This window comes from Acomys russatus, chromosome 18 (assembly GCF_903995435.1).
Source record: "Acomys russatus chromosome 18, mAcoRus1.1, whole genome shotgun sequence".
NCBI classification, from domain to species: Eukaryota; Metazoa; Chordata; class Mammalia; order Rodentia; family Muridae; genus Acomys; species Acomys russatus.
Window position 1 is genome coordinate 31,303,297 of NC_067154.1, and position 15,392 is coordinate 31,318,688.

A 15,392-nucleotide genomic window follows, 5' to 3' on the forward strand; every position below is an offset into this window, starting at 1 on the left:
CTCTGGATCCTTTTATTTTGCTGTTCTCCCATGCGTCTCTCATTTAGAGTCCCAATAGGATGCCTACCCCTCTGTCCCAGTTTTCTGGTAAGTGAAGGCTTTCGTGGGACATGCCCCTTGGGCTAGTATGCAGATATAAGTGAGTATATACCATTTGATTCTTCCTGCTTCTGGGTTAACTCACTCATTATGATCATTTCTAGCTCAATCCATTTATCCACAAATTTCGGGAATTCCTTGTTTTTAATAGCTGAGTAGTATTCCATAATGTATATGTACCACAGTTTCTTTATCCACTCTTCTACTGAGGGACACTTAAGCTGTTTTCATGTTCTGGCTATTATGAATAAGGCTGCTATGAACATGGTTGAGCAAATTTTCTTGTTGTGTGCTGGAGCATCTTCTGGGTATATTCCAAGGAGTGGGATAGCTGGGTCTTGAGGAAGCCCTATTCCCATTTTTCTGAGATAGCACCAGATAGATTTCCAAAGTGGCTGTACTAGTTTGCATTCCCACCAGCAATGAAGGAGTGTTCCTCTCTCCCCACATCCTCGCCAGCATGTGGTGTCGCTTGAGTTTTTGATCTTAGCCATTCTGATGGGTGTAAGATGGAATCTCAGATTTGTTTTGATTTGCATTTCCCTGATGACTACGGAGGTTGAGCATTTCTTTAAGTGTTTCTCAGCCATTTGATACTCCTCTGTTGAGAATTCTCTGTTTAGTTCCAAGCCCCATTTCTCAATTGGGTTATTCGGTTTACTAAGGATTTGAGGTCATTTTCTTGTATTTCCATTGTATTTGAGTTCTCTGGGTTGTTTTCTTTGGGATAGCTGGAAACTGGAGACGCCATGTTGTTTTGGGTTTTTTTGCGTATGCTTTTTCGTTGTCCTTTAGACATCTTGCCGTCTTTGTTTTTGTTGGGTAGCTTCCAGAGTTGAATGGAGGGTGTCTGACGATAGATTCACTTGTTTTCTCACGGTTTCCCTAGGCTGGGAGCTCAAAGCTTCACTGGTGTGGATGTTAGGAGGTTAGCCCTGTTGTTCTGGTCTCTCACAGCCAGTGATCCTCAGCCCCCCTCTTCCATGGATCCTGCAAGTGATCTGGGTCTCTGAATGAGCGTTGGGTCAGGCCAAGGTATCCACAGCCTTCTGTGTTCCCTGCCAAGTCCAGCCAGGAGCACTGGGACCGAACCACGGGCTGAACTCAGCTAGATTCTCAGGGCCTGAACCATCTGCCAAGCTCAGCTAGGGATTCTGGGCCCAAAATGCCCACAGGGTCCAGCCAGAATTTTTGGGCTGGGACTACGCACCAAGCTCCGCTAGGGCCTTTTGGCCCAAAGTGCGTGCTGTGGTCAGTTATTGACTCAGGGCCCGAACTGACCACGAATCTCAGCCAGGAATTATGGATTCAAACTGCACACTGTGTCCAACCAGAGTCTTAGAGCTGATGGAACCGAGAGCTCTGTCCAGCCTGCGCCACAGCATGAGAACTGCGGCTGCTTTGAGTTAGCGCCAGTGGTGAAACAAGTGCTCCACCCAGACTGTGTCACCACAGGGGAGCTGCTGCTGAGCTGAGGCGGTGCCTAGGATGGAACTGAGCACGTCACCAAGCCTGCGCCACAGCAGGAGAACTGCGGCTGCTCTGAGTTAGCGCCAATGGTGGAACCAAGTGCTCTGCCCAGACTGTGTCACTGCTGGGGAGCGCCACTGAGCTGAGGTGGCGCCTAGGGTGGAACTGAGTGCTCGGCCAGGCCTGCGCCACAGCAGGAGAACTGCAGCTGCTCTGAGTTAGCGCCTGTGGTGAAACCAAGTGCTCCGCCCAGACTGTGTCACCGCAGGGGAGCTGCCGCTGAGCTGAGGTGCTGCCTAGTGTGGAGCACCGTGCTCACCTAAGCCTGCGCCACAGCAGGGGAGCTGTGGCTGGAGCTGAGTTAGTGCCTCAGGCAGAACTGCTTACTGGGCTGGGCCAGTACCCGGGACTCTGGGGCCGAACTGTCTGCCGAGTCCAGTCTGGGTCCAAAGGCTCCACGCAACCCAAATCCTGCCCCGAGTCCCCTCTCCCGCAGCAACTCCCACCAGCCACCACACCAATCGCCTCCACCAGAAGGCTATGAGCTGCAAACCTCAGCCGCCGCTGCTGGTGCCGCTGGTGCTGCTGCCTCTGCCGCTGCCGCTCCGATCAGAGAAAAACCACGCTCCTCTCGTGTGCAGGGGCACGCAGGTCCTCCGCACCCTGGTCCCTCCGAACCATGGAGCACTCCCTCTGCCGTGATGTTCGGACCTCGGTGTTCCTGGCTCAGAAATCTGTGCAATTCCCTGAATTGTTCACTGGAGCCTCCAAACGCGGTCCACACTGCTCGCCACCATCTTGGATACCCCCTCCTCAATTTTATGAATTCCTCAATTTAAGAGTAGCCATGCATAGATATCTGACATTTGTATTTTCTTTATCTACATACTGACAATAGTTTAGGTGAATAATGTCTCTGTTGTGTTTTAGATATTTTTCTATGATCATTACAGAGATATATACAGATATCTATCTTTTCTCATTTGTTATTATGGTCTCTTCTGTCTTTTCATAAACATGCATATACACATTCATGTGTGCTCACATCATGTATATGTAGAGAAATATGCACTTATGTACTTTTATTATAAGTATGTACATAATGTTAATTATCATAACATTTGATTTTTAGTGTGCAAACTATTTTTTCTTGTTCACACTGTTGAACTGAGCCATCAAGAGGCTAAGTACTCTGTCATTCATCATATATTCATTTTAATGAATCACTTTATTCATTTATTCACTTTATATCCTATAACTAGTGAATCTTTACAATAGTGTCTTCTGAATAGAAGAGATTCTAATTTCAGAATATTTTCTTAACTTCTTTCCCATCATGCCTTTGAAGTTTTGTGTATGTGTGCCTATGTGTCTCTCTGTGTGTGTTGGAAATGTAATCGAGATCAACTATGTTAAAGTTAGCAATATTCAATATGAAAGAAAACTACATCTTTAGATAAAGATTCAAATTAGTGTAGCCAACTAAAAAATAGTAGGTAAGATATAGTTAATAGGCATTGAATACAGAAGAGAGAGCAAAAAGGCTGTAGGAGCCAGAGGATCAGGTACTTACTTTGCTGTAATATTGTGTTTATTAATAACTATAGACAAAAACCCTTACCAACAAGACTTCCCAAATGTGTACTGAACAGGGAGAATAATAGTGAACATGCCAAATTGGAGGAGAAAAAGTCCAAGAGGCCTCAACCATACACAAAGAAATGCAGACAATTGAGTAAATCTGGGTAGAAAAGAGGTAAGCCGCCTTGGGGAAGAGCACAGTCAGTTGTCCAGCACAAAAATGCCAGCTTCAAAAAATCTACAAATGACATTATGTGCATGCAACAGGTTATACTGAGGAATATATGTATATGCTACTAAATATGTATATTCAATAATAGGTATGAAAAAAAGAGGCTATGAATATTAGGGGATTTAGTAGGGTATATGGGGAGGGTTGTAGTGATAAAAGGGAGGGGAGAAATGTCATTTTCAGACATTTGAAAATCTCCAATATATGGAGATATTGAAATGGAATTTCTCTAAGCTGCATAAATATATCTTCTTTCATGATTCTGGGCATATCCAATGTGCTACAGTGACCTAGGTCTCAACACTGTAAAAGCCCAAAGTCTAAAGTCTCTTCTGAGACTCAAAGCAATCTCTTAACTGTACTCCCTTATAAAAGCAAAAGCAAAAAGATTACATTCTTCCAACCTAATAGTGGCACTATAGGGGAGCATAGTAAGGAAATACATTAGAAAAACAAGGCTGAGAGCAGGACACAGTGGTACACATGCATACGCCTTTAATCCCAGAATTCAGGAGGTGGAGGTAGGCAGATCTCTGTGAGTTGGAGGCCAGCCTGGTCTACAAAGTGAGTCCTGAAAAACACAATGAAAGAAAAGACAAAAGAAAGAAAAGAAAGGCTGAAACCCAGCAAAGCAAATTCCAAATTCAGAATCTCCATGTCTCATGTTTAGATCCACATCTCTTTTCATCTGTCTGACTACAACACTCTTTTTTTTCTAAGGGCTTTTCCCACAACCTTCTTTAGCTCTCTTTTCCAATTATTCTACTTTCTGGCATCGCCAACATCTTGAGAGCTTCAGAAATAAATACTTAATAGATAAATAGATTATATAGATAAATAGACATACAGGCTTTATAGGACCTCCATAAAATAAATGTATGAGCAAATTAGCAAATACATAAATAAAAGCTTTAACTTACAGTTTCAAACAATGGTTTTCAGGCAGTGACATCTGATTCATGCCTGCCAAAGGAGATTTCTCTACCCATGGAAGGAGTTTCTACAATCCTTTCTTGTATCCTTGACTCTAAAGCCAGAACCACACGGAAGAAGCAGCTCAGTTTTGACGCTTGATGGAGCTGGAAACTGGCTCATTCACTGTTTCATTTGCATAAGCTTTCTCTTGTTGATGGATTCCTTAGTGCCTAAGCTTTTCTTTAATTCCTTTTCACAAATTGGAATCTTTGCTGGCCTGGGTCTTGCCTGAGATCACTGTTGCCTTCATTTCCTTAGTAACAGGCTTTTCTTTAAACCATTCATCTCCTTGAGTACTCCGTTTAGCTCAATTACACTTTCTGGTGCTTCTTCCCTCCTCAAACTGAATATGTCTTATTTCTCGTTGCCACTTCTTCCTTTTCACTATGGATCTTAGTGATTACTAATTGCTACATGACATAGTCAATACCGACCTTTCTTGAAATCTCTTCTGCCAATGTCATTAACCCAAAACTCTTCAATTTTGACTCTTCCTGAATTTTGGGACATGGCAAAAGCAGCCACATTTTTTGATAAAATATCCCAAGACTGGTGTATAGGTCCTTTACTAATATTCTTTCCCTCTGAAACATCCTGTCCCAGGCCCCAACAATTCAGGTCACCATAGTACTATATTCCGTATTCCTACTATGCTGTCCATTATGTCCTGTTTAAGCATCCAGCTGTTTTTCTAGCTCAAAGTATTCCATGTTTATTCAACAAACAGCATAGTCAGGCCTATCACAGCTATATCCTAGTCTCTGGTACCATCTTCTTTCTTTGTCACTGTTCTGCTGCTGTGAAGAGAGACTATGATCATTACAACATTTAGAAATGAGAGCATTCATTTCTGGGCTTGATACAGTTTCAGAGGGTTAGTGCATTGTCATCGTGGCAGGGAGCATGGAGGGATATAGACACTGAACTAGTAGCTAAGAGGTACATCATGGTGAGTAGGCACAGAGAGATTGGACCAGACCTGAGCTTTCTGAAACTTCAAAGCATCTCCTCCCCCTCCTGTAACACATTTCCTGCAACACGCACACATGTCCTGACCCTTCTAACCCTATCAAAGACTCCCATTCCCTGGTGACTAAGCATTCAAATATATGAGACTATGGAGGCCATTCTTGTTTATAGCATAACACTGATCATGATTTTCAAAAAATAGCAATCATTCTACATACACTTAATTTTGTTTTGTACTTTATTTTACATTGCATTCAGTGACAACTGAAACTATAGTTCTTATTTAGAACAGACTATATTTTAAATGATAGATTTTAATCAATATGTAACACTTTATATATTTACGTGAACCACTCGCTTGTAATTATATTTCTAAATTTTTACCAGAGATAGGCAAAGTAATATGGCATAATAACTACAATATTGGTCAAATTTTATAAAAAGTTTGAAAATTGACTTCTATCATTAAAGACATGAATGCTGATACTTGAACACACTAAAAATTCTCTCTAATATAGGCTAGTTTTGAGTTTGGCCATCACTTACCCTCTATTATATATTGAGAGGGAACATCCTTTTAGACTTTACTCAGTTTACTTCACCCTTTCAAAACTGTGTGTGCAGTTTTTCATCCCATACACAAGTATTAAATACTTCTTCTTTATATGAGCTCCTCACTCTTTAAAATTCAGTTAAAGCTCTCTGTTTATCTGATATCCAGAATCTATAACCAAATCTTTTTAATGTCATTTATAAAGTATAATACTTGAGCAAACATGCTGAGTTTTCTTCTCATTAGTCACTATTGCTTTAAATAGAATACTCAAATGTTAAATGTTTTGTCCAGTATTGTCATTGTCATTGCTTGTTTCAGACATCATATAATTCTGGGAACTTGTGCATATCATGGCTTTTAGTTACTCGACAGAATATTATTTCAAAACAACATATCTAAGAAAACTAACTGTAACTTATTAATAGATATATTTCTTAAACTAACAGATAATTCTACTCTATTTTTGGTCTTCTAATAATTTCATATATTTCTCTCGTATGGATGCAAAGATAGTATGCTGAGTTTCTAAATTCTATGTCATTGTATAATACAATGAATGAAAACATATTTTCAAATGGAAATACTTTTATATTTAAAATACTGACTGGTAGTGAATGTTACAGCTTAGGTGAACAGAGGTTTTAATTGACAAGGAGTAATTTGATTTATCTACCAAGGCACTAAAATTTTTAATAGAAGTTACTTTGTCATTATTATTCATTATTCATAGAGTGATATAAATGAAATTAGTACCTCAGAAAGGTTACCGTAGAGATAAATCCATCCACTAAAGAACTTGTAACTCTAAAACTTCTTTCCACATATTTCCCACCATCCAACCCCTAGGCATGTGGTAGAATAAGACAGCAAGTGCTCCCCAAGACTCAATTGCAGAAGGTGGTGAAGAAAGAACCATAGGTGGTAGATAAATACAAAAAAACTAACTCTGGCCATAATCAACTAGCTGTAAGTACAAACTCATTGTGGTTGTGATGGCATGTAAAAAGCTGCAGAAACCCAAGCCAGACAAGACTCTAGCATAGAGAGGGGTTGGTCTTTCAATTCCTTCTAAAGTTGTATGGTTCTTGGCTATTGTGACTTTCTTGGAGGACAAACTATTCTGTAAGAGTGCATACCTTGTAGTGTTACACCAAACTCCAGTGAAGCACTGCACATTCAAGAAATTTTGGGAAGCCCAAATTGCTCTTGAACTATTTAAGGGATAAAAAGGAACCAAAGCCATAAAGTGTGTGGTGTTCTGTCTAGGTTTTATGCCCCATTGACACCAGCTACAGTCATCTAATAGGGAAGAACCACATTTGAGAAAATGCCTTCATAAGACTAGTTTATAGTCAGGACTAAAAACATTTTCTTAGTGTTAATGGGACCCCTTTTAGGCTGAGAGTCCTATAAGAATGTAGACTGAGTAAGCCATGAGGAAGAAACTAGTAGGCAACATCATCTCTACATAGGCTTATCTCAACATCCAAATTCAGGTTCCTTCTCTGAGTTACTACCCTGGCTTCCTTCAGTGATAAACAGTGATGTAGAAGCACAAGTAAAGTAAACCTAATGATATTTGGATGGGATATGGTCAGATCAAGAAATGAATAAAGTTATAATTCAATTTTAGGTAGTAAACTACTAATCAAGTATATGCTTCTGTTTAAAAGATTTTTTTGCTGTTTAATACTCAACATTATGGTAGATGAAGCCAGATGGAGATTATATAGAATATAAGATTCTGATATTAGTAAAAGTTTCTATCACAAAAGTGGTAATGAGATAGTAGCTGCTTTAAATATGGATATTGTATTAATCTATATTCATTAAGAAATACCAATCAAATTTTCAATTTGAAAAAAGATAAATCCTGAAAAACAAGACTGTATAGGATTTTAAAAAAGTCTTTTAATGGTAAGAATAATATTGGTTGCTTCACGGCTTTTAATATACTGGGAAACATGATAAAATATGAATATATTAGTCATTATTTTCATTTTAAACTAATAAAATTTATTTTAAATGTGTCATGATTTTTAAAGAAAACTTTATAGTTTCAGAGGAAACCTTAGTTTCTAAAATTATATCTTCTAGTGTTTAAAATAATGAATATATTAAATATTATAGATATTTTAAACCTGGTCTCTATAGATTTTGCTATTTTCAATAGTAGTGTTAGTACTGTCCTCATGAATAACCATACAGATTATATTTTTTTCTTTTTTTACTGACATGTTTAATATAATTGGATATTTTCTTCAACCAGATTATTTTTTGTTTTATAATGGTAAAAAATCACTATTTAGTCTTTTTCTTCATGAAATACTTTTGATAAATTTGTGTTTGTTTTTAGAAGTATGTTATTCCTGTAAGAATATTTAACAGAGATTCTCAAGACAAATATGACTTTTCCCACTAGGTGATATTTGTCATTGGCTAGAGATATCCTTGAATTTTTAAAACAGGTGTCAACATTACGCTTTCCAAACTATCAATAGAAACCATGTGTCTTGTCAAGAAAATTATATATTTTAGGGGCAAAAGTGCTCTTACAAAATTATGTAGGCTATAGAGATGAATTTTACAGTCCAGGTAAAATCTAAAAGGAAACAAAAATCAATATAAATGCTATAACTTATAGTAGTTTTTATAGAGAGCAAATAACAAGCTTTAGCATTTTTACTAAATGGATGTTGTGAATAAAAGTTCCCGAAAGAAGCTGTGTTTGGCTGTGAATAAGCAAGCTTTGGAAAGAATTACCATATCTGCAGAGACTGAGAGGAAAGACTGAAACTCAGTACTGTCTCGGGGGGTGGGGGGGGTGGATTGAAAGTTAGTAGTTTCAGAAGATAATTCATTTACCTTGGGCTAGTTTTAGTTTTCTGGAAGAGTTTTTTCACTCTGAATCTATAATAACACATCATGATAATAATTGTAAAGATTCTTAGAAGCCATTAACTTAGCAGAAAACCAGCTTCCCCTTATTCAAGAGCTAAGAATGTCATTAGATATCATTAAGGAATACAAAAACAAAAACAAAAACAAAAAGAAACCCAAACCTTCCCCATCTCAATACATCTGCTTTTCTGGTATATAATTCTGTAGTTTTTATATCAACAATGTTATTAACCATAGCTACCTAAAATTATTATAGTTAAGTCATATCATTAAAAATTCTGTTCTAATCTTTCAAAAGGAGTATATCTTGTTTGGGCATTGAATTATGTTGAAGCTCTCAATGTGATATTATGGCAACAGTTGAAAGAATCTGACGAGTGTGTCTCCCTGTATAATCAGCATATTAAAATGTCTTTTAATATGATTATTATGTCCTTTGGGATATATGATTATATTTTTCTGAAATCTACTTTTTAAGCAAATGGTGGTTATAAGTAGTGTAATCTGGGACAATTTTTCAGAAAAAAATCAAAATTAGTACTTATAAGTATTATATTCTACAAGTATCATATAATTTATAAAAGTAAAGAGAAATATAATTTTATTAAACAAATATGCAATATTTCACTGATATTAATAAGACTATTATGAAAAGCTATAATGTGTGTCATTTTACATTATCAAAAATTATTTTTATTTTTATTTTTTATCAACTTGACACAAACCTAGAGATAGCTCGGAACAGCAATTTTAACCGTCCTCATTTGAAGGATTGCCTTTATCAGATTGGCCTTCAGTATGACTGTGGGTCATTTCCTTGATTGCTGATTGCTATTTGTGGGTCCAAAGCAGGGTGGGTTGTACCATCTTGGGGAGATGAGGCTGGGCTTTATTAGAAAATAATTGACAAGCCAGAGGAAGCAAAAAGCGCATGTGTCTGCCTTGACATTTCTTACCTTGGTATCCCTCAGTAATAGATGGTAACCTGTAAACCTGGTAAACATTTTTTTTCCTCCAGTTGTGTCAGTTCGGCATTTTATCATAATTGAATCACCTGTGCAGAACTTTTTTGTTGTTCTTGCTTTGTGGTTGTTGATGCTCCCTTGGATAAAAAAACTCCATAGGCCCAGATGAGAAGCTTATTTGGGCGGAGACTTGGTTTGAAGTAACCATCTCCTGTTTCAGTGCAGATCAGGACTATCTTTAATTGTACTAATCACCTTAACAGTTAGCCTATTTTCTAACACTTGCCTTGTCTGACACATTAAACTTCATAGTTCTTTTTTTTCCCCCATGTAACCATTAGCTGTCCCATGTAAGCCTTGCATAAGCATTATCAGCAATGTGGTTGCCACATAATCACCTTGTTGTCTAGAGGTTTCACCCAGGAAAGGACTTAGCCCATTGCTTTTTAAGCTTAATTCCAGACAAGTATGTAAGCTAAGGGTAGTAGCTCGTTATGATCTTCGGCAAAAATATTACTGGAATGACCTCTAACCCAGTTGCTTTTAAAATCTTTCTTTTTCCTGCTAAACATATTTAGCTGCACATCAACAGTCACATTTTTCTTTTAGCAATACTTACTGCTTTCTAGGCTTTGAAGAAGATGGTACATTTACTTCTGGCTAACACATTCTGCTCTCTCATTATTACAGTGCAAAGTTCCAATGTCTTCCTCATTCTTACAAAAACCAAAATGTTCAGATTCTTTAAAGCAACAATCTGATTTCCAGTGCTAATGTATGTAATGCTTACCTTTAATGTTTTTGTGAAAAAAAAAAAAAAAACCATGAAATATATGGAAGAAGTTTATTTTGAGTGCTGTTTCCAGAGGGATAAAAGCCAGTCATGTCAGGGAAACATAACAGCAAGACACAGTCATGACAGGCACAGCAGGAAGCTAAGATTTCACATCCTAAACTGATAGAGGGAAACAGGGAGAAGAACCAGAAACTATAGCAAGGCCCTGAATGACTAAAGCCCACCTTCAGTGGTACACTTCTAACAGAGAGGCTGCACCTCTGAAACAATCCCAAACAGTACCACTAACTAGAAACGTAGTGTTAAAATATTTTATCACACAGGTTCATTTTTCATCCAAACTATTACACTTACAGAAGCCCTGCAGACATCTTCCTTGTGCATGTCTGCAACACCCAATTTCTCTGGTAATCTTCTCTGCCTTCTTTCTGTATCTTTCCATATAAAGGAAAGTATAAGAAAAATAGCATATAACATCATGTGAAAATACTACTTGGGGAGATCCTGGGATACCTATACCATCACAGTACCCTACAAGGGACACTTTATCAATGCACTTCATTGTCTATGTGTTGCCTCATTGTTGATATAGTGAGCACACAAAAGACAGTGTCATAGATGGCGGTCTTCACTGTATTGCTCACTAGTCCATTTCCCAGGATTTATTTCTCTGGGAGATGAGGCTTTCAAATTATAAATAAAACACTCTTTTAGGATTTCTACACATTGCATACAAGGAAGAGTTTGATCATTAAATGACTTTTTTAAGGGAATGTATGTTTTAACATGTGACTCTTAGGACAAGAAATACATTTGTATATTATTAATTTCTATATTTATTAATATCTTATTTATTAAATATCATACAATTAAGGCTTATTTTTAGGACTTTTTATTAAATGTATTAAACTCTAGCAATGTCAACTTGAATTATTTTCTATCAAAAATTGAGCTGTTATTTTGAAATCATTCAGCTTAAGGGCAAAAAGAGCTACAAAGAGAGAGATAAAGGTCAATGAGTTAAGAAAATTTTGAGTCAAGTAACTCTAATATGAGTTATATTTGAATATTGTAAATAGGAATAATGCTGCTTTAAAGTATTCATGTTAAAATAAAACAAGACCATGTTTTTTTGAAATACTTTTGAGTTTAATTATGTAAAAAACATTAACGAGGAAAATAAATTAAATGGCTTTAATTTTACTAAGTGTAAAATAAATAATCTGACTTGCATTATAATCAGATAACCTTTAGTCCTTCTTAATATAAGATTTTCTTCTCTTGCAGACTCATTTATGAAAATCCATGCTTCTTTGGTTACCTTATTCACTGTTCAAATTTTCAATTTCATTTTGTACACAGGCAACACAGTTGGGAAGGAATTTGCTTGACTGCTTCTATGTAATTTTTATGTGGCTATATTTTCCTCAACATGGCATATTATCTCTATAGTGAATTATTTACCAAAGAAATTTAAAGACATAGGTGTGGCCGATGTATGTATCTATGTGCAATCTCAGCTGTATGCAGAAAGAACACTGAGCATTGTTAAAGTAATTTGTTATCTTAATGTCTTTGATCAAGTCCATATTATATGTTGGTTAATTTTTGGTTTTACGATCAACAGTATTGGAAAAATCTTCACCATTTATTTTTAGTTTTGACATAATGGATAACGACATATATATGTTGCCATATGATTTCTTTTGTTCTGATGAAACACCATGACCAAAAGCAAATTGTGGAAGAATGCACTTATTTGAGTTTAGAGGTGCACCTCACTGTCCATTATTGAAGGAAATAATGACAGGATCTCAAGGCAGGGACCTGGGAACAAGGACTGAAGCAAAAGTTAGGAGAAATGACACTTACTGGCTTATTCCTCATGTCTTGCTGTGTCTGCATCCTTATATCATTCAAGACAACTAGTCCAAGGCTGGCGTCACTCTCAATGAACTGGTCCCACCAGTATTAGCTATTATTCAAGACATTATACCACTGAATTATCTACAAAATAATCTTACGGAGATATTCTCTCAATTGAGAGTTCTTCTCAAATTACTGTAGTTTATGCCAAGTTAATATAAAATTAACCAACAAACATGTCAACAGTGATTGACAGATGTGATAAGGGACAAAAAGACATGTACTCCCTGAATGTGGCTCTAAGATTGAATAGGAACAGCATCACAGAAGCTGCTCTGTTTATAAGGATACAGGGTGACTTTTCATGGTGCATGATTTGTTTACTATTGCCTTGTGTTTTTAAGTAGTCTTAATTTCTGTAAGTGATGGCTGTAGGATGATCACTTAATGGTTTAGTTTTAAATTATAAATTCCTCAAATGGAAGGGAAATTCCTCTGGATTATTTTATCTATGACAAGATCCAATATTTTTTAAAGAAAAAGACTCTTATATTGGTAAAACAAAGACACTTTGTGATTACAGTACTAAGAAATATTTTAAGATGAAGAAATATCACTATATCATTCCACAAAAAATAGCAAAAATGTCCATGATTTAAAATACATAAGAATTCACTTAAAATTTAATGAACCATAATAAAAATGTATTCAGTCCGTTAAAGAGTCACCTTTGAACAAAATATATTTTATTTTGAAACTACACTTCAATGTGTACAATAAAATTGATTTAGAAAGAAACAATGTATTTCTTATGAAAGCAAAAGTAATACTGTTATTGTATTCATGTTATCTTTTTCTAAATGAAAATAAAGATAAATAGGCAGCTGATAAAGCTTTGAAGAACTTATTCCAAATGTCTGGTTTGTAAAAAAATTAATCATTCTGTCTAATGATAACCAATGAAACTAAGCCCAGCATACCTCAGTTTGCACCAACATGTCATCGTTTCACAATGCTTCCAACCAAGGGATAGTTTTTTAATTGTTTGTGTTATATGACTTCATTTTATCCTTTGCTTTGTACCTAAAAAGAAGGAACTAATAGTAAGCCTAGGCAGCACTGCAGAAGTTGCTAGGGAATTGAAATGATTTATATCATTGTTAAAAATGCCTGGACATTAGATGAATAAATAAAGGATATAAATTATCTTTAATATCTCAAGTCAATGCAATCTTCAGCTAAAGCAATAATCTTTGAACAGAGTTTAACAATAACACAATTGGGGGTTAACATTGGGAGAATAGCAGATGAAGACTGAATGTCTTTCTGGACTCTGCTTTCTCACACATTTATAAGGAGCAGCAGGTAATGGATTCCTACAAGGAAGTAATAATGAAAAGTAATGCAGACAGAAATAGCTTGCCTCCAGCTATATAATGGCAAGGTCAGATTACATCAATTAAATGAGAAAATCTTCAAGATAATGTTCACTAATACACTTGGGGATCTTATTTTCTCACAAATAAATGTCTGCTTTTATAAGGGGAGAAACTTTATACTAGCTTAATATACATTAATAAGAATCTTACATCTTTTAAGGAACTTTTTTTTTACTTTTGTATTTAACTTTACAGTTGATATATACACATCTACAATCCATACTTTATATATATATCCACAAAAATACTTTATACACACACACTTGCATTTATGTAATTAGTTATTTTATTTGGATTCAGATTGTCTCCAGTCCATGTTTGTTTCCTTTGTTTCACTGTTACCGATTTATGCACTCATCCCTCTGTAGACATTTTCTTTTGACTAATAACTTTGGTAGTCTTTTTATAGCTATAAAACAATTACTTATAAATTTCTAGATTGTTCCCTTAATTCTCATAGTGTATAACATTTTGTCTGTTTGACCATACTCTTCTTTGCATTCTTTTCATAGTGTGTGTGTGTGTGTGTGTGTGTGTGTTGTTATGAAATTAGAGATTACCTTTAGTCTGGTAGCACATAATCAGAGTAAATATTAACTCTTGTTTCAATTTGTGTGTCATTTTCACTTTTAGGAGATGATTGAGTTCCATAGATCTAAAGGTGCCATTGTGTAACTGGTACAGATGATTCATGAATCAGTTTCTTTGCTGAAATCATTTTCTTGGACAACGGTATAACGGACTAAGAGAAAGCAATGATTTTTCCTTTGGTTTAGTTTTGTTTTTCATTGTTTTAGGAACATAGAAGGCATTAAGTAACTACATATGAGAAATAAAATTGTGACTTCAAAAATAATTATGAGAATATATAGGGGGACGTAATCCCCCTCAGGAACAGTCATAGGGGAGGGGAATAATGGGAAAATGGGGGGGGAGGAATGGGAGGATACAAGGGATGGGATAAACATTGAAATGTAACAAGAATAAATTAATAAAAAAAATAATTAATCGTCTAGATTTCATAAAGAAATCTATTATCAGTATTTGTTTCACATTACACATTATTATCTGGAGTCAAAAGTACATTGATCTATATCTCCATTTTATCATTCTATTGAACTTATTAATAAATCTCTTTTCTTATTTTGATGTACTTGCATCAAGAGCAGTTGGTCTTCTGTACTGAATATCTAAGACATTGTGTTCATCTGGGGACCCCATGCTATAAGTCCTTATGTTTGCACTCTCATACAGATGTGGGACAGTATTGGAGCATTAAATAATAGTCAAATCAAGTTTCAATTTCAAGAGAGCCATCTTAAGTGGTGAAATATAGGCCACAGCTGACACGCACTGTGCAAATGAAAACACTATTTATTAATAGTAAATGAATATTTAATAATGCTATTTAGGAAATACATGCAAAAGAAAAAAGTAGTTGTCAAATAAACTAAAGTTAGAAAATCAAAGAAATAGTTGCGTATTTATAAATATTTTTGAATATATATATACATACATATGTACATATAAATATAACCTTATT